The 27,689-nt window shown below is 42.8% G+C and overlaps 1 protein-coding gene across 14 annotated transcripts in view; it reads left to right on the forward strand.

The window, feature by feature from the left end:
* The window catches only part of ZMIZ1 (zinc finger MIZ-type containing 1), a 490,731-nt gene that overhangs the window by 191,409 nt on the left and 271,633 nt on the right, over positions 1-27,689 (forward strand). The window contains exon 5 of one of the 14 annotated variants that reach the window (XM_054033720.1): positions 15,893-15,998. The exons of the other annotated variants lie outside the window; for them this stretch is intronic. The gene's annotated coding sequence lies outside the window, so the exon portion shown is untranslated. The remainder of the gene's footprint in view (positions 1-15,892; positions 15,999-27,689) is intronic. 14 annotated transcript variants of the gene reach the window in all.

Genomic DNA, 27,689 nt, shown 5'->3' on the forward strand with positions numbered 1-27,689 from the left:
CTTCAATGGATAAGAGCTCTGATAATTCTCTTAGAGCTTCCAAGAAGAGTTCTTCATCTCTCCACAGAGAACCTACCTCAAAGAAACCTGTGTCACAGTCAAAATTGGAGACTTCATGTTCCAGAAAGGCTGGAGGTAGCAGGTGTCTCTGGTACCGGCAGCTCGTCAAAGTTCTCTTCTCTGTGTGCCAAAGCAATACAACTGTGGAACTGGTGTATAGCCAATCACATTCTCGTTTCAGTTTCTTATCTTCCAGGCATACAGAATACCATGGGCAATATTCTGAGCAGACATTTTTCTCTGGACTCTGAGTGGGAATTGAACACTCAGATCCGCAGATAGATATTCCTGACATGGAGGTTTCCACGTGCGGACCTTTTCCTGACTGCCATCAACAGGAAGTGCAAAAGATTCTGTTCAAGAGGAGGTCTGGTTCCTCATTTTTTGGGAAATGCGTTCCTCATCCCTTGAACAAGGGACCTTCTTTATGCATATCTTTGATTGGATTACTGAGCTAGTGGATGGGGGGGAAGCAGTAGATGTGATATACCTTGATTTTAGTAAGGCTTTTGACACAGTTCCACATGACATTCCCATAAGCAAACTAGGGAAATATGGTCTAGATGAAATTACTATAAGATGGGTGCAGAACTGGTTGAAAGATCATACTGAAACAGTAAAATCAATGGTTTGCTGTCAGATTGAGGGGTATATCTAGTGGGGTCCCGCAGTGGTCGGTCCTAAGTCTGGTGCAGTTGAATATTTTCATTAATGACTAGGATAATGGAGTGGAAAGAATACTTTTAAAATTTGCAGCTGATACCCAGTTGGGAGAAAAGATGTTCTAATTGCTAAAACTTGCAACGTGGGCATAAGTGCACACCTTTTCCAAACACTATGCTCTGATATCTGTCTCTAGATCAGACACGGTTGTTGGCACAGCAGTCCTTTCTGGAGTGTTGGATCCTGTTCTGAAGCCCACTTCTCCTATCAGGAGATACCGTTAGGAAGTGACCTGAAGTGATACACCCATATGGATGCCATTGAAAGAAGACAGGAAGAGGTAACTTACCTAACTGGAGTTCTTTGAGATGTGTGTCCCTTGGGGTGTTTCAAGATCCACTCTCCTTCCTCTCTGCTTTGAAGTTTCCTCTCCGGGTCTTTGTGGTGGAGAAGGAATTGAGGGAAGTTCTCCAGTGCAGCCCTATATATCCTTGATACGGGGCACAAGGATGTGTAGGAAGTATGCGCAGGCTGAACGGGCATTGCTACCAAAAACATTTCTGATCAAAGGCACATGGAGTGCATGTGCACCTGGAGTGGAGCATCCAGAGGGACGCACATTGCAAAGAACTCCAGTTACTGCACAAGGTGAGTAACCTCTCCTCTTGTTCTTGCTTCTGTCATTGACCTTCTGTGTGACTGCAAGCAAGTCACTTCCCCTCTCTGTTTTGCTTAGTTAGATTGTAAGTTCTTTGGGGCAAGAACTGTCTTGTATTTTTTTTGTTCAGGTTCTAGTGTATCGTGGCTTCGGTGTCAGTTGGGTCCTCTCAGTGCTAGCGTAATATAGACAATAATAAGGTGGCCCTTTTGTGTCACACACTTGAACACTTCATTCTTGGAAATGATCATCTGTTTCCCAGTATCTTCTTGTCTATAGTGACTGTTTGGGCATGTTTTAAAAACTGCTGTTTAGATTGTCAAGGGGTGCTCAGAAGACCTTCCCCTCTGATTGGCCCTATACCTTTGCAGTTCTCTGACTTGTATGGAGTTCAAGGCTGCTGTGTAAACCTAGATCCCCTGCTTTGCTGTGGGAAGTAGCTACATAGAGACTGCTGCTTTCCTGATTTGATTTTTGCCAGAGAGGAACCTGCTTATGTCATTTTTAAAGATCTTTCCATAGCCACTTGATTACATTAAATAAATGGGATAATTGAGTGATCTTCCAAAAGTACATCAAAAAATAACTATCACTAGTGTTTTCTACGAATGTAGCAGTTTTTACTGGCAGTTTCCCCTTTGACTGGTGATTAGACTTGGAGGCACAATGCATGCATTCTCAGTAGAAGGCAGCCACTCTGAGAAAGGCAGCCAACCAGTCATAACTTTACCTGCATTCATATAAACATCATAATGAGCCTGGCTTTTGTTACGTGTAGTAACTGGATTATTATACATGATCAAGCTCTGGTTCCAAACACTTTCCCTTTTTGAGCTGATAATTTGTTGCCTGTGTTGATGCTGGAGAAAAATCTTCACAGGGAAATTGCCTCTCTGAATGATTGACTTGTGTCCAGGCCACTTACTTACGTTGTGATGCAGTGTAGCTGCTGAGCTGTTCTTATTTAGCCCATGGCCTGTGTAGAAAAATAGCCTGTTGCATAATAGGTCATGTCAAAATGCTTTACCAGTACAACCAGCCATTATTAGAAGATTGCTCTCTTGCCTCACATAGAGCTTTACTTGCAATGTGTGTGGCTCATGTGGAAATCTAGCCCTGTGTTTTGCAGCATTAGCATCAAAGATGTTTAATTGGGGGGAAAAATCTTAGCTGCTTGTACCTTCTCTGACCTCTTACCCCTACAGAAAGAACTTGACTAAAAGACTTAGAACTTTTAATATCAATGAGATGCTTTAATAGGTCTTTTAAAAAAATAAAATTAATAATCCTGGAGTTACCAACACCAACCATTCAAATATCATGCATGAGTCAGATGCCAAAATATCATAAGATTGCTTTAAAAATCATGAGATAAAATTCATTTGGGGTTCCTTTTATTTGCCTTCTGTTTTTTGAGCTTTTACAGTTTGCTTGGATCATATATTCAAGCCTTTCTCCACAATTATGTGGGTTAATAACTTAATTTTTTTTAATAAAGGTTGAGATTTCTGACTAAGAATCACTTGTGTTCAGGAGCTGTGACTTAAGTAAATATTAACTATTGCTAACATCATGATACAATCAAACAGTCCCTCCGACCAGTGCAATTCAGTAACTTTTTTCAGATGATGACTGCTATTACTGCCGTGCCAAACTATGGTCGCAACTAGCCTGTTCAGTCTTAGGAGCATACTGCATGCGCAGGGAATTCAGCTGGCCCTTTTAACAGTGCAGAGTGCTGGGTAGATAGGACTGATCAGCTCTTCTTCTAGGATCTTGAGGCTCATACTACAGGGGAAATCTGCTTCTGAGGCCTTGTCGGCATTGGAGATTTCAGCCAGTGATAGGAGCCCCTCGTGGAAACCTCCTAGTGCAGATGGGCAAAGCTGCTATAAATGGCATTTTGCACCTTGAGGAAGCTCATCCTACCTACCTCAAAGAAACTTGTGTCACAGTCAAAATTGGAGACTTCGTGTTCCAGAAAGGCTACTGCTGAGGCAGCCGGTGTCTCTGGTACCGGCAGCTCGTCAAAGTTCCCTTCTCTGTGTGCCGAAGTAATAAAACTGTGGAACTGGTGTATAGCCAATCACATTCTCATTTCAGCTTCTTATCTTCCAGGCATACAGAATACCATGGGCAATATTCTGAGCAGACATTTTTGGCATTTTGCACTTTGAGGAAGCTCATCCCTACCTACTGGGATAAGCAGGAAAGCTGGATGGGGGCAAACTGTAGCCTTACCTGTTTCCGTTAAAGGTTTAGATTGGTTCAATTGCCCTGGGAGCTAGCACCGATAGATGTAACCAGCACAAATCGCTAGTGCAGGTGAGGCCTCGGCGGTAGCTTTAGAAAGTTTGTGTATATTTTGATAGTGGGAGGAAAGTCTGATTTTCATCATTCATAGATCTTTAAGGCCAGCAGGGAGCATTGTGATCATCTAGTCTGACCTCCTGCATAACTCAGGTCACAGAACCTCAAGCAATAATTTCTGCATCAAGTTTATATTTTATTTATCAATGTTTTAAAAAGATCAATCACTGGATACAGCAATAAAAAAAATTAAAAATGTGCAGAGGGCCAGTGTACAGCAGGCATAAAAAGTAATAGTCAAGTGGTTAAACTGTTGAATAGTGTTCAATTTATCATCTCCCTGGGCATGGTTTTGCTAACAGTGCTGAGGATATTGGCAAAGGCCTGTGCTGATAATTACTTCCAAAATACAATTAAATATGAACATGGTGCTAGTGAGGTGCTAATTGGTTTACTAATAAACTACAGTCTCCTCACTTAAGATTTCCCATGACCATCAGATTAGAGCATTTGATACAACACTTCTCCAGAAGTGGAGACCTGTGATCAAACTGGAGAGAGATGAAAAGTTTACCTGGGTAGACTGATCGTCCTAGGGATGGCAGGGAGAATGATGGTTTTGTGGTTCAGGTATTCAGGAAACCTGGATTCAATTCTTGGCCCTGCCACAAACTACTTATCTGACTGTGGGCGTTGTACTTAATCCTACTGCACCTCAGGTCCTCCTTGTCTAAAAGGGGGACAATAGTACATCCTTTCTCCTATCCCTCATCTCTTTAGATTGTCCCTGACCATATTATAATATGGTTTGATGTAGGTGGACCACCCCCTAATGGTTGTAATAATAACACTGATGTTAAACTATGATCAGTTTGCCTTTTAGACAGGTCCTTGTTGTATAAAAAGCCCAACTACCTTATTTCTTCTAAGACTTTTCTTCAGAGCTTTTTTGTAAGCAGTAAATGTTTTCTGTAACCAGGCTGCGGAAATAACATAACAACATAAGTTAGCATCGCTAGTCTTGCGGAAGGAGGATGACTATTTTTTGAATGAATTATACGCTTGTGAAAAAGTACCGTCTCAACAGGCGTGGAGAGTGAAGTCAGCTGTTTGTCCACTGAACAGATGCAGCAGAACTAATATCAGCTTCTCTTCACAGTCTTGGCAATGTGCCCCAGTGCTCTTTTGGGATAGACCTCCTCTGCAGGTTTGTCTGCAGTACAATAAAATTAGGGGAACCCAGTTACAACACAGTTGTTCCCTGACCCTGCTGTCGTGGTTAGCGTGTATCCATATTACATAACTGAGCTAAAGCTTTGGTTGTGTCTAAAGCTCATGCCTATCTGGGAACACAACCCAGCCGTGACATTGTTCAAGCTACATGTTTAAACTTGGCCCCTCTAATTTGGGTTGTGTTTTGTAGTGAAGAGAATCCTTAAAGGGGAGAAGATATCTAACAGCCTCATCCACTGAGTCATTGGCCTGAAACTACCTTTTAAGGATTCCAGTGTGATGAAGCCTTTCAATGAGGACACAACCAAACTGAGACCAAGAATCTTCAACAGGCTACTAACCAGCCACCATCGGTATACAACATGCGAATGTAGAGTAATCAAAAACAGGAATAGTCGCACTGTTAAAAACAAATTGACCATTTTCCCAAACATTTAGCCATTTGTAAAACAGAATGCAGTTATTCTTATAGATGTAATGTTTCATAGATTTTAGTGCCAGAATGGATCATTAGGTCATCCCTTAATATAGGGCTCCAGACTTAGTCGGAGTGTAAGCAGATGCAGCTCTGTAGAAATTAATGGAGATACACATCCAGTGTTTGGCCCCAGCAGGTGTTAAATTGAACATAATTTGAAGCCTATTTGCTGCCTCAAATAGTTGGAGCCTTTGATTTCTCCTGTAACTACTCTTAGGAGTTGATTTTTATCAAAGTTTCATTATATAAGTCTTTTTCAACCTTGAGATGATAATGCATCCTTGTGCAAAATCTACTTCCCACTGAAATCAATGAATAGCAAGGCCTGATTGCTTTCAGGGTGCCTGCATTGTTACAAGGTTAACTAAAAATTAAAGGGACAGATCTGCTATTGGCTTGAGTAACTCCATTGGGAAAGTATGGACATAAACATATCTGCATTGTAAATGATGCAGAGTAGTTGCTGACACTGTTGAGATTCAGACCTTTGTTGTAGAAGGGTTTAAATGCATTAACTAGTCCTAAAGCACTGTTACATGGATGCCCCATTTGCTCAATAGAATAAACGATTGCATTGAACATACTTTGTAGTCGTTATGGGTCACATTTGTATGTGATGACGAGTAGGCTGCTGGCATGATCTGTACCTATCATGCTAACCAGTACTGTACCACAGTTTCCTTGTACTCCCCCATTTTGTATCCATCTGTTGTCTTTTGTCTTAAACTTAGACTGTAAGTCCTTTGGGGTAATTTTTTTTCTGTTTCTACAGCACCTAATAATCATGTGTATGTTCTACTCTAAAAGGAAGTCTTCATCCAAAAATGTAACTGAACCTTTTTAGAAGCTTGAAAAAGGTATAGATAAACTTTTACAACATTTTTAATATGCCTCTGAACTTAATGATTTTGTTTGGAATAAGAAAGAGAAAGGCCACAGAAAGGTTTATTCTTGAAATTTTTCTTACCAGTTTGGAACCAGGAAGAACTGGAAATCTCTCAGGATTTTTAGATCAAAGATGTTTGGCAGGTATGTCAGCTGTGCATACAAGCCCAAACCTCTGAGAATTTTGAGGTTTGCCCAAAGCTAGTCACAACTAATGATGTCAAAAAAGGTCGATGCACGTTTTGCCTTTGAAAACAGGAAACGTGCAACAATATGTAAAATGTATTAGATTTTAAAGTGGTTTGGGGATGAGAAACTGATCAATTTGGGTCTTCCCTACCCTGCGCTTTTCTTCTTAAAAATCTCTTCTTTTGCTATATCTGATACAGCTGTACCAGTGGAAGCAAGGGTGCTCTTGGCCCACTTGCATTTTAGCCACTGGCTTTGAGTAGATGGCTCAAGCATCACCAGGCAATCTGCTCTGGTTCTTTACTGTTTGTACCACCAGGGGAGCTGCACCAGAGACAGTGGTGGGAAATTTCTAAGAAATGTCTACTGCAGATGCAGTAACAGAGCCAGCTATATTTAAGCACAGGACACAAAGCAGCATTCTGCTCTCTGTTGTTCGAAAAAGTATTTTTTTAATCTTTAACCCCATTACTACTTAAAAATAATAAAAGATGATGATACTATGTATTTAGTACTTTCTGTGTCTTTGATCTAAGTTCTGATTGCGCTCATTTTGAGTTGTACCAGCTAGTCAGAGTTAATTGAGCATAAGTGACCTGATCACCCTCCGGAGATTTGTGCATGCAATTCCCATTGAAATCATTGGGACGTCTTCTGGGATGAATCCAGGTCCTAGGTTTGTCTTAACCCAGAATAGTGGCCCCAGTTTACGGCTGGCAAGTGGGTAGAATGGTGCAGGGTTGGCTGTTGGTTCTTTCTGTTTTATTTATGTTTATGTATAAAAATATGATGACCATATCCATTATCTGATTAAGGAATTCCAGTTTTGCACTTGCAATCTGGTTTTGCTTCAGGAAAACAGATTGGTTCAAGCATAGGAAATTTCTTCACCTGTGTCATTAGTAGTATTTTAGGCCCTGATCTAACACTGAGCTCTGAACAGGCCCAAGGTCCCAATGTACATAGTTTCTTTAAAGACCAGAGCCCCTTATTAATTTAAATAAAAAAATCCATGCTAAAATCCATGATCCTGCACTGGGACATAAAGGACAAAGCTTTTGGTTGTTGGATTTAACATGTAGGTGGCTTGTGATATACAGCAGGTCAGACTATATCATTTGGTGGTCCCTTCTGGCCTTAAAGTATCATTCTGTGTAGTGCATGCCTTAATTTCTAGCTTGGAGACAGATACTAGGTTTGCTCATACCATTTTCTCTTCAGTTAGTTATAAGTACATAAGAATGGCTATAGTGGGTCATAGCAGTGGTCTGTGTAGCCGAGTATCCTGTTCTGACAGTGGCCGGTACCTGATGCTTCAGCGGGAATTAACAGAGCAGGGCAATTTTGAGTGATCCACCCCCTGTCATCCAGTCCCAGCTTCTGGAAGTCAGAGGTTTAGGAACACCTGGAGCATGTGCACATTGCATCTCCGATCATCTTGGCTAATAGCCATTCATGGACCATGAACTTACCAAGTTCTTTTATGAACCCTCTTATACTTCTGGTCTTCACAACATCCCCTGGCAATGAGATCCACAGGTTGACTGTGCATTGTGAGAAAAATTACTTCCTTTTGTTTGTTTTAAACCTGCCGCTTGTTCATTGGATTGGGTGACCCCCGGACTTGTGATATGTGAAGGAGATAATAACACTTCCTCATTCACTTTTTCCACATCGGTCATGATTTTATAAACCTCTATCATATCCCCGTTAGTTGTCTCTTTTCCAAGCTAAAAAATCCCAGTCTTATTAATCTCTCCGCATATGGAAGTTGTTCCATACCCCAAAATCATTTTTTCTGCCTTTCTCTGCATCTTTTCCAATTCTAATATATATTTTATAATATTATATATATATTTTTAGATGAGGTGACTAGAACAGTGTGCAGTATTCAAAGTGTGGACTTACACTGTGACATTATGAGATTTTCTGTCTTATTATCTATCCTTTTCCTAATGGTCCCAAACATTCTGTTAGCATTTTTGACTGCTGCTGCACGTTGAGCAGATTGCTTTTAGGCAAATACTCATGATAACTCTAGATCTCTTTTTTGAGTGGCATGGCTAATTTAGAACCCATCATTTTGTATGTATAGTTAGGATTCTTTTTCCAACATGTGTTACTTTGCCCTTATTAACACGGAATTTCATCTGCCATTTTGTTGCCCAATCACCCAGTTTAGTTAGATCGCGTGTAACTCTTTGCAGTCAGCTTTGGACTTAGAAAATTATTCAAGATAGTTATCATCTGCAAACTTTGCCACCTAACTATTCACCCCTTTTTCAGATCATTTATGAATATGTTGAGCAGCACTAGTCCCAGTACAGATCCTTGGAGAGCCCGGCTATTTACCTTTCTCCATTGTGAAAATTGACCATTTATTTTTGTTTCCTATTTGTAACCAGTTACTGATCCATGAGAGGACCTTCCCTCTTACCCCATGACTTTTTACTTTGCTTAAGAGCCTTTGGTGAGAGATCTTGTCAAAGCGTTCTGAAAGTTCAAATATACTATATCTACTGGATCGCTCTTGTTGACTCCCTCAAGGAAGTTTAATAGATTGGTGAAGTATGATTTCCCTTTACAAAAGCCATGTTACAGAGCCGTGTTGACTGTTCCAACATATCATATTCATCAACCAATTTACCAGTATGGAAGTTAGGCTTACTGACCTGTAATTGTCCGGATTACCTCAGGAGCCTTTCTAAAAATCAATGTTACAGTAGCTATCCTCTAGTTATCTGGTACAGAGGCTGATTTAAGTGATAGGTTACATACCACAGCTAGTAGTTCTGCAGTTTCTCATTTGAGTTCATTGAGAACTCCTGGAGGAATTCCATCCTGGTGATTTCTACTATGTATCAGTTTGTTCCAAAATCTCCTCTATTGACAGCTCAGCCTGAGACAGTTTCTCAGATTTGTCATAGAAAAAGAATGCCTCAGGAATGGAAATCTCCCCCTCATCTTCTGCATTGAAGACTGATCCAAATAATTCATTTAGCTTCTCAGCAAAGGTCTTGACTTCCTTGAATGTTCCTTTAGCACCTCGGTCCATCAGTGACCCAACTGACTTGTTTGGCAGGCTTCCTGAATCTGATATCCTTAAAAAAAATGTACTGTTAGTTTTTGTGTCCTTAACTAGTTACCCCTCAAATTCTTTCTTGGTCTGTTTTAGCATACTTTTACACTTTACTTGCCAGAGTTTATGCTTCTTTCTATTTTCCTCACTAGGATTTGACTTCCAGTTTTTAATGGAGAGACATTTAACTGTTTATCTTTCTGGTTCTTCTACACTAGCAAAATTTTATATCATTTGCAAATTCTGCAAATGAAGTAAGAACTGTCATCACAGATTGTAAAAGATGTTTATTAAAGAGTTTTCATTGATATTAGGCTTTTCAAAATTTTAATTTAACCAAAAAACCTGCCTTTCAGACATTAGCCACCTGACTATAGAGTCCCTTTGCTTTTTGTTTGTTTGTTTTTAATTTTGAAGAAAAGAAATGGGCTGTTCTTGGAAGCAATGCAGCATTCATATTTCGGGTTTCTAGTTTCCAAGAGATTAGCTATAAATATATGTGGAGTGGGATTATTGATATTAGAACTTTTGCTTATTTTCTCATTCAAGCAAATGGATGTGCCGCTGACCCAACCTCCTGTTTCTGCTGTTGCTGTGTGGTCCAGAGCTACATGCCATTGGTGAGAGAACAGGAACAAGACAACGTTGGGATGCCTTGTGGCTTTCCAGAGTGTCTAGAAAATGAGAGCTAAAGCCATTTTATCGTACTTCATGGATGATTTTGTAGCCACTCTGGAACCTTCAGCTTAGTGTGATATAACATGAGTTTTATTTAATACTGTTCTGATTGAAGTCTGAGTCTTGCAGGTCCCAGTGGATTTGAAGGGAAAGTATAACTCCAAGAAAACCCTCCCCCACCATGACATGCTCCTTGCAGGTTTTATGAGGCTTTTGGTAAGCCTGTTTGCTTTACCGGGCCTTTAGAATTGGAATGAACATTTTTCGAGATTTACCATTAATTTTAATTCCAAAACCAAATTTGCTGATTCTTATTTCTACATTTATTCAGCTCAAAGTGTTCAGATGCCGGGCGTTTCCACAAATCAGCTTTCTGCTACAAAGCTTACATTTGAAATATAAACAAAGAACCTAAGGGAGAGCTGATGTATTTTCCTTTCTGCTGTATTACCATTATTCTGTTTTTAAGGAAGAGAATAAACTGCAATTTTGAGTAGAGCAATGTGTTGAAAAATAATGCCCAGTTTTAAAAATGACTACATATTTAGTCCCTTGTGTATTCCTTATGGTTATGAATAAGGGAGCCATGCTCAGATCTGTATTACAAAACAAGTACTGTCTGTGTTTTAAACAAACATGGTGATTGTGTCTGGCCAGTGAGGAACTGGTGCAATGTAGATTTTTTCTAAAAACACATTTTACACACCCAAAGCTTATTCATTATAGACATCTGAGGTGCTATAACCAGTGAATGGATTTTGAGATATAAAGCATGATTCCCAAAAGTCATGAGGGAATCTCCAGGATAGGCCCTGTTTCAGAAAAGGACTTAAGGACATGCTTAACTTGAAGCACAAGAGTAACCTTTGCTGTATTCAGCAAAGCTTTTAAGCATGTGACTTGAATGGAAGTTAAATGCATGCTTAACATTGACCACATGTTTTGCATACTTTGGTTCTATGCTGAATCAGGACTGTAATATTAAGAAAAATTGTACAAGTTAGATATAGGGGAATAAACCCTGCTCTAGCAGCCCCAGTGGCGTGTGGAGACCTGCCAGTCCAGGGAGCCCTGCAAAAGCAACTGTTGCCACGGAGGTAATTGCAGAAAGGCTGACGCTTCCTCTACAGCTGACTGCTTGCAGTGAAAGAACATAAAATAAGAATGGCCATACTGGGTCAGATCAATAGACCGTCGAGCCCCGTGTCCTGTCTCCTGGCAGTGGCCAGTGCCAGATGCTTCAGAGAGAATGAACAAAACAGGGCAATTTCAAGTGATCCATCCCTTGTCATCCAGTCCCAGCTTCTGTAAGTCAGAGGTTTAGGAACAGCCGGAATATGGGGTTGCATCTCTGATCATTCTGGTTAATAGCCATTGCTGGAATTATCCTCAACGAATTTAAGTACTTCTTTTTTTTTAACTTAGTTTTACTTTTGGCCTTTACAATGTCTAGGGTTACCATATTTCAACAATCAAAAAAGAGGACGGGAGGAGCCCCGCCCTAGCCCCGCCCCTGTCCTAGCCCCGCCCCCGTCCTGTCCTAGCCCTGCCCCTTCCACTCCCTCCCACTTCCTGCCCCCTCAGAACCCCCAACCCTCCCCCCCACTCCTTGTCCCCTGACTGCCCCCCCAGGACTCCACTCCCTCCCTAAGCCTCCCTGCCTCTTGTCCCCTGACTGCCTCCTCCTGAGACCTTCCCCACATCCTAACTGGCCCCCTAGGACCCTACCCCCCTACCTGTCCCCTGACTGCCCCAACCCTTATCCACACCCCCACCCCCTGACAGCCCCCCCCAGAACTCCTGACCCATCTAAACCCCTCTGCTCCCTGTCCCCTGACTGCCCCCTCCTGGGACCCCTGCTCCTAACTGCCCTCCAGAACCCCACCCCCTACCTAAGCCTCCCTGTTCCTTGTCCCCTAACTGCCCCTTCCTAAGACCCCCCCCAACTGCCCCCCAGGACCCTACCCCCTACCTGTACCCTGACTGCCCAAAACCTTATCCACCCTCCCCCAGAAAGTCCGCCCCGAACTCCCCCCCCCGCTCCTTGTCCCCTGACTGCCCCCTCCTGGGACCCCTGCTCCTAACTGCCCTCCAGAACCCCACCCCCTACCTAAGCCTCCCTGTTCCTTGTCCCCTAACTGCCCCCTCCTGAGACCCCCCCACCTGTACCCTGACTATCCAAAACCTTACACCCCCAACCCCCAGACAGCCCCCCCGAACTCCCTGACCCATTCAACCCTCCCCCCTGCTCCCTGTCTCTTGATTAACCCCCCCCCGAACCTCCCTGCCGCTTCTCTGGCCCCCGGCCCCCTTACTGTGCTGCAGAGCAGCGCGCTTGGAGCGGGGGAGGGGAGCAGGGTCGGAGCTCCAGACGAACAGCCCGCGATCTGTGAGTGCAGGGAGGGGGAGGGAGAGGGAGAGGAGGGGAGTGGTGTCAAGTTTCAGGAGGGAGGAGGGGGAAGTGCAAGCAGGGCTCTGGCTCTGGCTTTTGGAGCACCGGCTGCTTTGTAAGCACGCGCACGCTCTGCATGGGAGGGGGGAGGAGGGGAAGTCCGGACATTGACAAATTCCCCCCGGACGCTATTTTTAACCCGAAAAAGCCGGACATGTCCGGGGGAATCCGGACGAATGGTAACCCTAACAATGTCTCTTACAAAGTCTCCAGGCCATGAGTGACCATGTGTTGTGTGAAGAAGTACTTCCTTTTGTTAGTTTTAAACCTGCTGCCTATTAATTTCATCGGATGACCTCTGGTTCTTGTGTTATGTGAAAGGGGTAAATAAAACTTGCTAATTCTCTTTCTCCACACCATTCATGATTTTATAGACTTCTAACATAGATTCATAGATTCATAGTCTCTAGGACTGGAAGGGACCTTGAGAGGTCATCGAGTCCAGTCCCCTGCCCTTATGGCAGGACCAAATACTCTAGACCATCACTGATAGACATTTATCTAACCTACTCTTAAATATCTCCAGAGATGGAGATTCCACAACCTCTCTAGGCAGTTTATTCCAATGTTTAACCACCCTGACAGTTAGGAACTTTTTCCTAATGTCCAACCTAAACCTCCCTTGCTGCAGTTTAAGCCCATTGCTTCTTGTTCTATCCTTAGAGGCTAAGATGAACAAGTTTTCTCCCACCTCCTTATGACATCCTTTTAGATATCTGAAAACTGCTATCATGTCTCCTCTCAGTCTTCTCTTTTCCAAACTAAACAAACCCAATATTTCATATCTTACATATCTTCCCCTTTCCCCTGCATCCAATTAGTTGTCTCTTTTCTAAGCTGAACAATCCAATCCTTTAAATTTCTCCATACCCCTAATCATTTTTTGTCCTTCTTTGTACCTTTTCCAATTCTAATATACCAGTAGTTTTTTAAAGATGAGCAACCAGAACAGCATGCAGTATTCAAGGTGTGTGTACCATGGATTTATATAGTGACATTATGATAATTTCTGTCTTATTATCTATCCCTTTCCTAATGGTTCCTAACATTCTGTTAGCTTTTCTGACTACCACTGCTCATTGAGCAGATGCTTTCAGAGAACTAGACATGATGACTCTGAGATCTCTTTCCAGAGTGGTAACAGCTAATTTAGATTCCCTCATTTTGTATATATAGTTGAGATTCTTTTTTCCAGTGAGCATTACTTTGCACTTATCAACATTGAATTTAATCTGCCATTTTGTGGCCCAGTTCACCAAGTTTTGTGGCAGAGGAGGAACAGCAGGGAATGGTGGAGGGGAGGGTAGGACCACGAGTAATGGAGGAAAGCTGCCAGATCTCAGCTGTCACTGCAGGAAGTTCCCTACACTGCCAGAAAAATTGTTTAGCTGCTTTCATGTTTTTCCTTTCCACCAGCCCATGCGGTGGCCCCTGGAGCAGCCAGCCAAGGGATTAGCACATATAGGAAGGCAGCCACCCACACTAGGGCGTGGTAAACAGTGATGGCAGCTTCCTTTACTAACCTCAAGTGCAAGTGGGCAGAGAAACTTGGGTGAGGGACAAAGCCAGCAGGAACTCGTAGGATGGGGCTGGTGAGGAGCCACCAGGAGCAGGGCAAGGGTTAGACAGACGTTTTAGGAAGGATGGGAGGATTTTCAAAGCTGTGTAGGAAACCCTCTTTAAATCTGTGCTTGGGGCCTATGTAAATATTACTATGGCCTTAGTATATTCAGAGAATATTAATTAATAGCCAATAACATGGCATGGGAACTCTGGAATAAAGGGTCTTGTTTCTGGTTATGCCCCTCATTTTCTCTGTTTCATGGGGTTCTCCATTTTATTCATCAGTAAATGGCTATACAATAATACCTACATAACAGAGTAGGCATTATGAGAATCAAGTACCTTTATATATATAAAGATAAGAATCCAGGTAAAATAAAGGTAGCAGTACTGGATTCCTATCCCTTCTCTTCCCCCCACCCCCACAAAGAAAAAATAAATTTTGAAATTGAATACATTATTTATCAATTAGATCAAACTTATTTGATCGCCCCCCCTTCTTTGTGTCTGTAATCCTTTACACGCACACACCCCCATAAGTACATTTACCGCCACCCACCTCTGAAGGCAGAGCAGAGAGCAGTGGCTGTTCACTGGGCGCCTAGCTCTGAAGGCAGTGTCATGCCAGCAGCAGCACAGAAGTAAGGGTGGCAATATGAAAAGTGATATTTATCAATATCACTTTTCACCGCAGACTTAGCGCCCCATTGCCACCCTTACTTCTATGCTGCTGCTGTCACAGCCGGAGCCCTGCTGACTCCAGGTGAGGGATTTTGTGTGTATTGGGGGGGCAGAGCCTGAGCCCAGGCTGCCTCCCGGTGGGTGATTGGGGCAGAGAGCCTGGGTGGCTGGCTGTCAGCCCCAGGTTGGTGGGGCTTTGGCTGTCCCCTTTATCCTCCCTCCCAGATGTGCATTACCATTCTGCCCCAGCCACCTGGGGCTGACAGCCAGCACTCCAAAAAAAAAAAAAAAAAAAAAAAAAAGGCACACAGCTTGCACTTCCCTTGACACATCTGTGTCCTGTGCCTCTCTAGGTAGGCCAGCACCATAGTTTGATAACTGCTGATTTATATCAACTTTAATAACAGGGACATTTTTGTAACATTTTTAAGTTAAACTTGTTGCACAACCTCTACTGTTCAAGGTGTTTCACAGCCAAGAATTCATAAACAGGGCTGACTAAACATTAACTAAGAGGAAAGATGTTTTTGTTAATATGGCTGTATTTTAAAAATGTGAAACTATAAATAAAGGCACAGGACTGGGACTTGGGAGCTCTGGGTTCAGTTTCTGGCTCTGCCACATACTCCTTGTGTAATCTTTGTCAAGTCACTTAGCCTCTCTGTGTCTGAGTTCTCCATCTGTGATAATACATCTTTTCTCACAGTCTCCCTTTGATGGACATGTCTGTTTAAACCTCAATCCTGCAAAGATAGGTACATGCTGGCATTGCTCTTAATGCATAAAGTTAAGCTTGTGCTTAAGTCTTTGCAGGATCATTGTATTAGGTTGTGAGCTCTTTGGGGAGGGATTCTCCCTTATGGTGTATTTGTACAATGTCCAGTTGAGGCCTCTCAAGGTTACTGTAATAAAAGTAACAAATAATTATAAATAGATACTATGGTGTTTTTGCTTGAATCTCAGAAGGTCGCAATCAACATCCAGGAAAAGAAGGTAGAAGTCAGAGTGGAGAGAACCAGGACTGTCTTTCCTTGATGTTGAAAATTTCCTTTTATTGGTTATTTGGCAGGTAAGCTCTTCAGTGGGCAAATGGTATTTTATCAAAGCAAACCACTTGTCCAGTCTTTTGCTGGAGTCCCACTACTTAGTGCTGTGCCCTTCCACCCCCCCCCACCCCCCCCCAGTAACACAAGTTGTTTTTTTTTTTTACACACAATAGATTTCAATCTAAATGTAGGGTTTTTTTGAGCATAAGTATTTTCAATCGAAAAAGCGACAATTTGTGACACTCTGCGGTGTGCTTTTTAATCACATTGGGCAGCATCCCAGGGGTGCCACTTTACCATTGCAACCAGCCAGCAACTTAAACTTAAATAGGATTTTAATGGAGACCCTGGTGAGGAGGTAGTAAAACATCCAGGAAGGGCACTAAAAGCTACCTTTGTTACTTTTAGCTTCTGTGCTGCAAGAACTCTTTTCAAAGACTACTTTACGCTGCAGTGAAACACAACTCTTAAGGGTTTTCTCTTCCCCTACGTCCCCTCCATTTTCTTTCAGATCAAGCTGAGAGTTGTTTTTGTTCTTCAGTGAGTCTGAAAAAGCCAACCGGAGAACAGTTACAGATGCTATCCATTAAGATCAGCTTCCTCCCTTTAGCCACTCAGATGAGGCATCCCCCACTCCTCCTCCCAACCTCGAAGACTGATTACTTTCTGCTAACCTTCCTTCAGACAGTGTTGCTCTAAAGAAGGTGGTACGGAGTGGAGGAGGGAGGGGAGAAATCGCGGGGTGGGGGAAGAATGAGAATCTGCTTCAGTGCCTCGTTATAGATAAATTTCTCTAGACACTGCAGAGCCTTAGATCTTTACAAGCCTCCCTCAGAGTGTCTTTGTTCTTTGTGCAGCTCACTTGCAAAGCTGGCATGTGGAATTGTGTTTTATTCAAAATGAACTGAAAGACAGGATGTACCTTACCATTAGAAATATGATGGGCTGTCAACCCTTTCCCCCAAATTCTATCAGATATGTACAGTTCTTAATAAACGAACAGACAGCTTATTAACCAGATGGTACAACAGGAGCTTTGTTCTGTCGTAAAGTTTTAAATCTTGTTGTTTTTAACAGGTATGCAATTTATCTCCACCTCTTCTTTGGGAATGGGAAATGATGAGGAAAAAGTGCATTTTTTATGGTTGAGCGTAATATTAATAAAAAAATTCAGCTATGTCAAAAGATAAAGGGTTGGGTAGCCTACAGAAATATTACCAGGCACTGAGAAATTAACTGTCTTTGCCAAGGGTTAAGAGAACACTTAAAGTATTAAGGGAGCTGTTAAGCTGGTCTGTTTTTTTTAATGTTGCCTGGTAAGTAAGTGTCATGTCTATCAGCAAACGGCTATTGTCTTATAAACACCTTAATTTTTTTCAAGTTATGTGATCTTAATCAAAGTAGTATTTACTATGTGGGATCTACACTGACATTTCTGTTCAGTTTTCATTCTACTTCTAGATATACACATCTGGCCTTGGTAAGGAAACCACATCTCTATATTTATGTCACTGCCTACCAATGTTTTCTGCTGTACGTGCATTTAAAAATGAAATTTTAATACTATCAAACCACTTTATGATATCCAGTGTGTATCACCCAGTTAGTAGAAATGCCCTTCTAAGGAACAGATTTAAAAATGTCCAATTCTGGAAGGCTCAGTAGTCAAGGGCTATGAAGCTTTTCACCTCTAAATAATTCACTGGTGAAATCCATCCTAAGAAAAGCCTGGTCCAGACTTGAAATTTAGGTTGACAACTATGGCACTCAAGGGGTGTGAAACATCTACATCACTGAGTGACTAGCTATGCTGACCTAACCCCAGCTGCAGACGCAGATAGGTTGATGGAAGAATGCTTCTTGTCAACCTAGGTATCCTCACTGAGGGGAGGTAGTGTCCCTACATCAATGGAAAAGCCCCTTCCGTTGCTGTAGGCTGCGTCTGCACTTAAGGGGTTATGCCGGTTCAGCTGTGGTGCCATATCTATGCTGCTATAATCCCTGTAGCCTAGGCATGGTGATAGTAACCAAATGTTATCACTGTCTGACTGTTCTTGGGTCTTTGTGAAATGATTGTATGGTTCTGATTCCATTGCTAGTGGTCAGCTATCCATGTCACAGACACTACCATTGCAAACCAAGGAGCCTGTCAGTCTTACCAGGGAGGTTGAAGTTTGAATCGGACTGAAGTGCCTTATCAGCACTGTCAGTGGTTCCCTTACAATAATTAAATAATACATAATAATACATTGCATTTACACAGCTCTTACCATCCAAAGCTCTCCATATGCTTTCCAAACAATCGGATTGAAACACTCTGTGCTGCACTGTGCTTTTCCTTTTTCTACTAAGGGCTCTGCCTCCATGACTGCCAGTCTGGCAAATCAAAGGGGGAAATAAATGTTCACCCCATACAAAATTATTCTTCTGTCTCTGGGAAAACCCAGACTGCTTCTTAAATAAAATGTGGGGTTTATGATACCAAATCACAGCCCCAAAAAGGCTTCTGCTACTCAGGAATAACTATTTGCAGTCGGGTCAGCCTTTCTCTGTCAAGTGTGCACTGCTTTGAACTGTATTCTGGTAGAGTCCTTGCTGACTTGGACCTTATACTAAATAATGTGCTTGACCTTAAAGCACAGCTGTGTACATGCTGCATTATAGGTCTGCTGTGTGAGAATTCAGGGGTGACGTAAATTGAAGAGGAAACATTGTTTTGCATTTTGTGAGGCTACAACAAGGTTAAGATCCATTTCTGTTTACACAGGTAATCGTTGAACTGTCTCGGATTGTTCTCTTTTTGTCGTTTCCATATGTTTTCCAGTGTTACTGGGAGTGGCCGTAGACAGGAAGGAGGACCATGAATAGCTAAAGTGCTGTAGAATGAGAGTGTTTGTCAGATGTTTTGCCACCTGCAGACAAGTTGTATGTTGTTATGACGGTGGTTATTCTAGAGATCAGGGGAGGAGAAAAGAGTGTGTACATCCTGAATCAGGAATGTATCCATATCAAGGTTATTTCCTCCCCTTCTCCCCCCCCCTCCCCATTTGTCCCCATGCTTAGATTTCCTTATATCTTTATCCCAGACTGTCTTACCAGCATACACTAATTTTTCACATTCATGGACTTCCCGGAGTGAATTACTTATTCCATATAGATTGTCCCACCATAAAGTTCAGCTGAAGCTTAACCAGACCTCTCTGATGGGTGTGCCAAGATGACTAGCAAATATACCTTGAAATCCAGTATTTGAGTTGGCTCAGGGAGAGCAAGAAAGCTGCAGATTTGGATGTGATGCCCTGCTTGGAATTTGACTCTGGTTTTGTTTACAGTACACTGTTCAGTATGTGTTAGTTTCCTTGCTGGAAAAATCATTAGAAGTGACGTCAGTCAAACAATAGCAAACTAAATTTAGTGATTTTTTTTTTTTTTTTTTTTTAAGTCAGCCATCTCCCAGTGCAGCGGCTGGCAAAGCAACCAAATGATAAGCAAACTGCTTCTGGGCTGAGACTCACCTTTTGGAAATCTTGGGTGCTGACATTGATATTGTTGCTAATGGGGTAGCAGTGTTATTATTCCAGAGCTCAGCAGCTCTAATGCTATTCTTTTTATTGATCTTATATTTAACTCAATCTCACCCTAAACAGGTAGTATTCTCTTACTCCTACATCTTGATAAGATCTCCTGCTTTAAGTGCTATTCTGTTCAAAGTAATTAATTGAATGTGGGCATGTATTTCATACAGAATCTTAGTGGAGTCTTTCAGTAATAGTCTAATGAAAGGCAAAATCCTCATCAAATAAGTAACGTTTCATACACTTTCCATTCAATATAGCATGATGTTACTTTTCTGTTATATTAATAAGAAGTAAAAACAATGTTGCTGCTCTAATTAGAACTGTTCTCCACCCCATCCACTGGTCCCTTAACATTGACCAACTCAAATTGAATAGTTTTCCTCTTATAACGAGCAAATAACACATGAAATAAGTTCTTCTTCGAGTGATTGCTCATGTGCATTCCACAGTAGGTGTGCGTGCTCGCCATGTGCACCGGTGCCGGAAGTTTTTCCCTTAGCAGTACCTGTAGTGGGGGAGCCCCGCTGCGACTGCTGGAGTGACGCCTCTAAATCACATCATAAAGGGGGCTGTGCGCTCCCCCCACCCTCAGTTCCTTCTTGCCTCCAGTGAAGGTAGTTGGAACTTTGTGCTCCAGCATTACTGTAGAGTCTATCCTTAGTAGTACGATCTTCAACCGTAAATAGTTTTCTATAGTTAGTGGCCTGGCTCGGGGCATGCCCCAAGCCCCAGGCTTCAAGTCGTGCGACTCCAATCTGGCCACGCTTCATTTGACAGCGTGGCTGCTCCATGGTTAAACGAGGAGGAGGAGAGGTGTTCTGAGGATGTTAGACAGGTTCTTCTTGAGAGCAGGAAATCGTCCATACGATGAACCTACCTGGCCAAATGGTATCGGTTCTCCATGTGGGCGAGGGAAAGGGGCTCCTCCCCCTCCTCTGCATCTATCCAGATCATCCTCGATTACTTCCTGCCCCTTAGAACCCAAGGGCTGGTGCCCTCCTCGGTCAGGGTACACCTTGCGGCCATTTCGGCTTTCTTCCCCCCCCCCCCCCCCCCCGGTGCATGGTCACTCAGTGTTTTCCCACCACGTGACATCCCGGTTTTTAAAAGGGCTGGATCGGGCATTCCCTTACTCCAGACCCCCGGTCCCGCTCTGGGACCTGAACCTAGTGCTCTCCTGCCTCACGGGTCACCCCTTTGAGCCCTTGGCCATGTGTTCCTGGTCCCACTTATCATGGAAAGTGGCGTTCCTGGTGGCTATCACCTCAGCCTGCCAGGTCTCGGAGCTTAGGGCCCTGACCTCTGAACTCCCAAATATGGTCTTCCATAGGGATAAGGTCCAGTTCCATCCGCACCCGGCTTTTCTGCCGAAGGTAGTCTTGGCTTCTCACGTTGATCAGGACATTTTCCTCCCAGTCCTGTGTCCTAAGCCCCATTCCTCTAATAAGGAACGACGCCCGCACATGCTAGATGTGCGTAGAGCGCTGGCTTTTTACCAGACCGAACCAGGCCATTCCAGAAATCCCCCTCAGCTTTTCATTGCTTCGGCTGAGCGCATGAGGGGGCAACCGGTTTCCACCCAGAGGATCTCCCGCTGGATCACCTCGTGCATACGCACGTGTTACGACCTGGCAGGGGGTTCCCTGCCTCTTATAGTGAAGGCTCATTCGACGAGAGCTCAGGCCTCGTCGACTGCCTACGTGGTTCTTGTCCCTATTCAGGACATCTGTAGGGTTGCTACATGGTCCTCGGTCCACACCTTTTCATCGCACTATGCAATCGTCTCCCAAACACGGGATGACGCTGGGTTTGGTAGGGCAGTACTCCACCCGGATAACCTCTAAACTCCTACCCACCTCCATCAGGTATAGCTTGGAGTCACCTACTGTGGAATATACATGAGCAATCATTCAAAGAAGAAAGGACAGTTACCTGTTCCGTAACTGGCGTTCTTCGCGATGTGTTGCTCAGGTGTATTCCACATCCCGCCCTCCTTCCCCTCTGTCGGAGTTGTCTGGCAAGAAGGAACTGAGGGTGGGGGAAGTGCACAGCCCCCTTTATAGCATGATATAGAGGCGCCACTTTAGGGATCGCAGTGGGGCTCTCCCACTACGGGTACTGCTAAGGGAAAATCTTCCGGTGCACGTGGCGAGCACGCACACCTACTGTGGAATACACCTGAGCAACACATCTCAAAGAACACCAGTTACGGAACAGGTAACTGTCCTTTTTCCCGACATCTGCAATTTATATAGTGTGGGCACAAACATGTTCAGACTTGCATATAATTTGTTTGTATTTCAGTAGCACTGAGAAGCCGCAGTCATGAATGGGGGAATGGATTGTGCTAGGTACTGTACAAACACATAACAAATAGATGGTTCCAGCCCCAAAGAGTTTACAATCTAAGTCTTAAGACAAGAGACAACCAATGGGGATACAACAAACAGATGTGGGAAAGCACAAGAAAATAAAATGACAGTGCTGGTCACCAGGTCATGCAGTGGCCTCATCACACCAGCTGCTTATCCATTAAATACACCCTACCTGAGAAAGTGGTTAGGGAAACGATTACATATATTTTTTTATGGGTAGATATACAATTTTCTTTTTTTTTGCAGTAAGCAAATATATGCTTAATGAAGCATCTCCTTTTCAATATAACCTCTCTGCTACTTCAATATAATTCCTGACTTTGAGAGAATGGGGGTTTCCAAACTGCACCAGGCCCATTGATCGGACTCGTGCCCATGGTTTGCCCTCCTCAAGGACCACATGAGTACATAAACTGCAGAGGGTACAACTCCATTGTTATGTAGACCCCCATGGACTACAGAGGGCGATTTATGAATGTCAACATGGGTTGCACTGGGAAAGTTCATGGTGCCAGGGTTTTTTGCCGATCAGGAATCTGAATTCATGGACAGGCTCTGATACTATTCCTACCAAATGACATTAACATAAATAGAGCTACTGTACCCACCATTATTCTGGGGGATCCCACAATACACCCTTTTAGCTTGGCTTACGAAATTGTATCCTGATTTAAGAGGCCCTGGAAAAAGATGGCTTAATTACACTCTCAGTTCAGTGTGCTTTTGGCAGATTGAAATCCCGTTGGAGATGTCTACAGACCTGTTTGTAGTCCAGTATCATCAATGCTGTACGCATTACTGTGGCTTCTTGTGCTCTTCACAATCTTTGTGAAGTCAGAGGTGAACCATTTCCCCCTGAATGGACCTGTAACAGCAAGGGGCTGCTGAACTGGTACAGCCAGAAAGGGCACCAACCACAAGTGGAGCTGGATGTACCCAGGCAACAGAGGTCAGGGATGCTTGATGCTCCCACATCATGGACTTGCATGGCCCAATGGAAGAGGAGGAATAGTACCTTTATGAACGTGCTTGTGGGGCGTGGGAATGGGGCTCCTTGATTGTGGGGGGATTGATTGCAAAGTACTTTGTGAATAACATGATCACTTATCAAATGCGGGGGTGGGAGTTAATTCACCATATGGATTGATGTAAGAAAGTGATTGATGTCTAGAGTGATGTAGGCCACTGTATTGAAGAATAGTGTTTGCAAAGTAATTACCAATTGTCCCTGATCATGTGTTTAACTTTATTATTTTAAATGCTCATTGTGATACAATGATAACAGTAAACTGTGGTGATGAAATAAAAAGTTTTATTTATAACCATGGATTAGAAAAGTACATCACTCACTCATTGCCAGGTAAGCCATCTGCCATTACCACACTGAAACACCTATAACAACAGAACCTTAAAAAACAACAAACAAGCGCATGAAGATGTGCAAACACCTATACTATCTACAAAACAGAAATTCCCTACTGTTGCACGTCTTTTAGCCCCCCCCTTCTCTTTTCCCTTCTTTCCTCGTTTGCCATGCACTTGGCCCCGGGAAGGGGGATGGAGATATCCACAGGGGAGGGGGCAATATGGAGGGCTTCAAGGGGCAAAGTTGCCCTTCCCAGTCATATATGGGGCCTGATTGCATGAGTCACTCAGTAATGGAGTTTTCCAACCAGTATCTGGATTTCTTCATTGAGTACTGGTAGGGGACTCAGACTTTGGTGTGGCTGATGCAGCAGGAGTCGATACTCTTGCAGTCAATAGTGAGATGAGCCCCTCAAGCAGTTCTTTCTGCTGAGCTCTGTCCTCTTCTCTTAGCCACCGTTTCTGTTCCAGGAATTGCAAAGCAAGTGCCTGTTCCCTTGCTGAAACTCTCTCCTCAAGCTGTGCAACCAGCTTGAGCCTTTCTTCTTGCCTCTTGCTATCCTATTTTTTTAGCTGCAAGTCCCTCTATCTTTGGTACTTGTCCTGCTTGGCCCTGTTCAGAACTTCAACCATGTGTTCATCATGGAAATGCTTCCTCTTGGAATGATCCATGAAGGAATGTTGTCCCAGACTGTTGCTGCAGTATGGGCAAGCTGTGACGGTACTGCAGCCGGTAGAGGTTGAGGAGCCAGGAATAGGACAAGACAAAGGCGAGGTTATTGTCTTAAATAGCTCAGTGGAGGAGCACAAAATAAATCCCTGTTGAATTTCAAGGTTATAAATTGTTACTTTTCCAAACTGAACTGGTGTACATTGTGAGAGGGATGCTTCAGACACAGAAGTTCCTTGAACACGGCCTGGTTAATAGCAGTGAGTGAAGTGCAGAGACAATGGTAAGTTTAATATTCAAACTGTTTTTTGTTTTGCAAAATTACTTGAGTTTCCAGAAGAAGTGCTGCCCGTGGCTGTGCTACAAAAGCTTTTTCTATCATTTCAGGACATCTGCATTTTGGAAGACATAACAGTTCTTGTTGTGCCCAATTGCCAAAGGGAGATGTTATTCCAAGTTTCTGTTGGGAAACCTGTAGTGGATGCAACCCAAATATTCAAACATATAATGACTAAACAGCACATCTAGAGTGGAGTGAGCTGGTCAGCTATTGAGTTGGCCCTTCCCTATAATGTGACTATCTATCTGGAGTTCTTACTTCAATATGGAAAAGTTTGCAGTGCTCAGCCCCCAGAATTGGGTCACAATTCTTGATGGAATCAACGGGATGATGCATTAGCTTCCACATGGCTGAGACTTTTGGTTATGGAGACATGGAAACAATGGAATTCCACAGCCATCCTCCTTACCCCCTTGCCTCCCCGCACCACGTTTGTGCCAAATTCAATTGGGGTTTCAAATTTTATCCAGAAACGATTTTGTCACCAATGGACCGTCTTTAATTGAAATGGACGAGATTCTAAATGGAAAACGTTTCCACCTCCCCTCACCTCGACTCACTGTTGCCATGTGGCTCGTTACACTATTGAGTGGTTACAGCGCAGTGTACTTACAGGCATGGCAACGTAAGGTTATTATTTTTAAGAAACAGGAAGGCCCTAGCAAAAATCTATGCCATCTCAAATTAAAATTCCCTTTCAAGGCATTTTTACTCTTTTGCATTTTCTGGTCACCATTTTAATGGGGAGTGAGGGGAGCCAAGCTGCTGGTGGCATACAATCTGGCATTAGCGGATACACTTTGCTAGGTGGGGCCTCTAATTTTGCATTGGTTCATAGAATGGAAATCCCTCCCATTACTGTATTAATAAACATTAAAATGGAGCCAGAAATTTACTAGGCTCAGGGGCAGCTCCTATCCCTTCTGTGTCTGCTGCCGTCTCTGCAGCCAGCTGTTCCCTAGGAGATGGGCATAAAACAGCTTCTCTGAGTATGGTCCCAGGATGTGCTGTTGCTGCTTCTGCTCCAAAACCTCCTTTGAGCCTGGTTTCAGCACCAGAGATTTACCAAAATCTGGTTGTGCTCCTGTGACTTTGAAGCAGTGTGCTTTGTAGAAGACTTCTCTTCAATCTCCATTACAATCACAGAAAGCTCTGCTGGTTTGTTAGCAGCTTGGTGTTCAGAAGACAATGGAAGGGTTAAACACTGACCCACTGAGCTGCTGCACTACACCAAGGGGGGCTGCTCCCATTTCCCTGGAGTCTGCTGGAGTTCCTTGGGATAGAGAGGACAAAGAAAGCTGGCCCATGGGATTGTGGGTTGCTTTTGGTGGACTCCCAGGACCCGAGTCAGGGAGCTGTGTTTACCCTACAAAGCAATAGGGCCCGAACCCTGGGTCCCAGCTTGGCTTGGGCTCGAATTCTCCAGCCCCTGAGGGTTCAAGGACCTTAGTTCTGAGCCCAAGTGGGAAAGATTTCTGTGTAGATGGAAGTAGTGCTAGAGCTGTTGAATCTCCATAAATACTGAGCATTTCTGGAAAAGCAGACCATTGTATTGTGAAAGCTGTTCCACTCACGTTACCTCCTAAATAGACTGGAAAGTTGACTTATTAAAGAGATTAAAGAAGAGGTTTGTTAAATGATAGTTTTGATACACAGACAAAAATCTTAATTGCAGTGCCTGTCAATGGAATTTATTAATCATGTTTTAAAGGAACTTTTTTCTTCAAAAAATACTATGCAGGTCATTTTTCTGCCCTTGAAATAATACTTAATGGACATTACTGCTGGTTCTCTCTTGACAAATTAATGTCAAGTCTTTTGTATCTCATGCAGTGAAATAATTTAATTTGCCATTGTGTGTGTGTGTGTGCGCGCGTGTGTTCCTTGCTACCACTAATAATAATAATCATAATTAATAATAAATTCCATTTTGTTTCTTTTTTGTGGAATATTTGGTGGAGAGCAGAAAAACAAGCAAATATGTATCAAGAAGGTATTGGAAAGGAACAGTATCATAGAAGAGTTTTTGTGTCCATAGTTCAATGAAAACCAAATTTTTTCCAATTTGTATTGTGAAATAATTTAATTGTAGTTAATTCATGAATATTTCCAAGCAAAAGTCAGGTTTCAGGTCTGTCTGTTGTTGAGTGCACTTGTATCTGTTGTTGAGTGCATCCTTGTGTCCAAGGATCTCAGAAGGTCTTTTCAACACTCATGTAAGGTGGATTTCACAAAAGATAAAATGAAACACAGAGAAATTGTACCACTTGCCTAAGGGCACGCTGTGAGTCAGTGGCATAAGTACTTATACATCCCAAGAGTCCTGACACCAGCTCCCCCAGTTGCACCAGTACAAAGCACTACTTCCCATAATTATACTTTTAAAAAAATCAAACATAAAAACCACTTAAAAATCTCTCCGTGAGATGCTCTTTGTAAGTCTTTATAAGGTGTTAGAAAATGAATTACATAGAGATCATAGATGCAATAAGAATGCCCTCTAGGAAAAATAATGCAGCATCGTATACCTCTGTGGGCTACAGTGAAGATGGAGATGAAGCCTGATGACTGTTGCTGATGAGAGGTTTCAGAGTAGCAGCAGGCGCATTCTGTCCGAAGTAGGACGTTTTTGGAACATCCCCCCTCAAGCCCTTCATGTGTGCATTTATCTTGATGATGTGCTGAATATTTCAGGCAAGCCAGGGACAACTTTTTCTAGTGCTCTGATTCATTAAAATATAGCATCACCTTCTAGGTATTTGTAAACATTCAGGCTTTGAACAGCCTTTATTTTCCATTGCATAAAGAAAATAATGCACAATATTGGCAAATAAATTCCCGGTTCAAAAGTGACACAGAATGTAGAAAGGAAACCACTTTAGTCTTTCACATGGAAAATGTGTCTCCGTACCATAGGGAAAATGAATTATATGTTAAGATCACAAAAGCAAGACTTCATTATGATTCCCATCAGCAGAGGGGATCTGCTTTCAAGCACAGATATTTACATTTATAATACACAGGGGATGCAGGTATCAATTTTTTCCTCTAAAGGGAAAAAAAATATGGTGTCATTCTTAATTAGGGTTTACACTGAACCTAAATCTTGCATTAATGAGGGTTTCTGCATTAATACAGAGTGCTAGTGAACAATGCATGAAATGTTAAATTATATTAAAAAAGCAAATATTTCTGTTTTTACTTAGGATACATTTCAACCCCATATCTCACAAATGCCATAGTATTCTCAGGATAAAGTCTTATGTGTATACAGTATATACCAGGGGTGGGCAAACTTTTTGGCCTGAGGGCCACTTTGGGTTTCAGAAATTGTATGGAGGGCCAGTTAGGGGAGGCAGATAGCCAGGCGTGGCCTGGCCCCCACC

Source organism: Malaclemys terrapin, chromosome 7, assembly GCF_027887155.1.
Source record: "Malaclemys terrapin pileata isolate rMalTer1 chromosome 7, rMalTer1.hap1, whole genome shotgun sequence".
Classification (NCBI taxonomy): domain Eukaryota; kingdom Metazoa; phylum Chordata; order Testudines; family Emydidae; genus Malaclemys; species Malaclemys terrapin.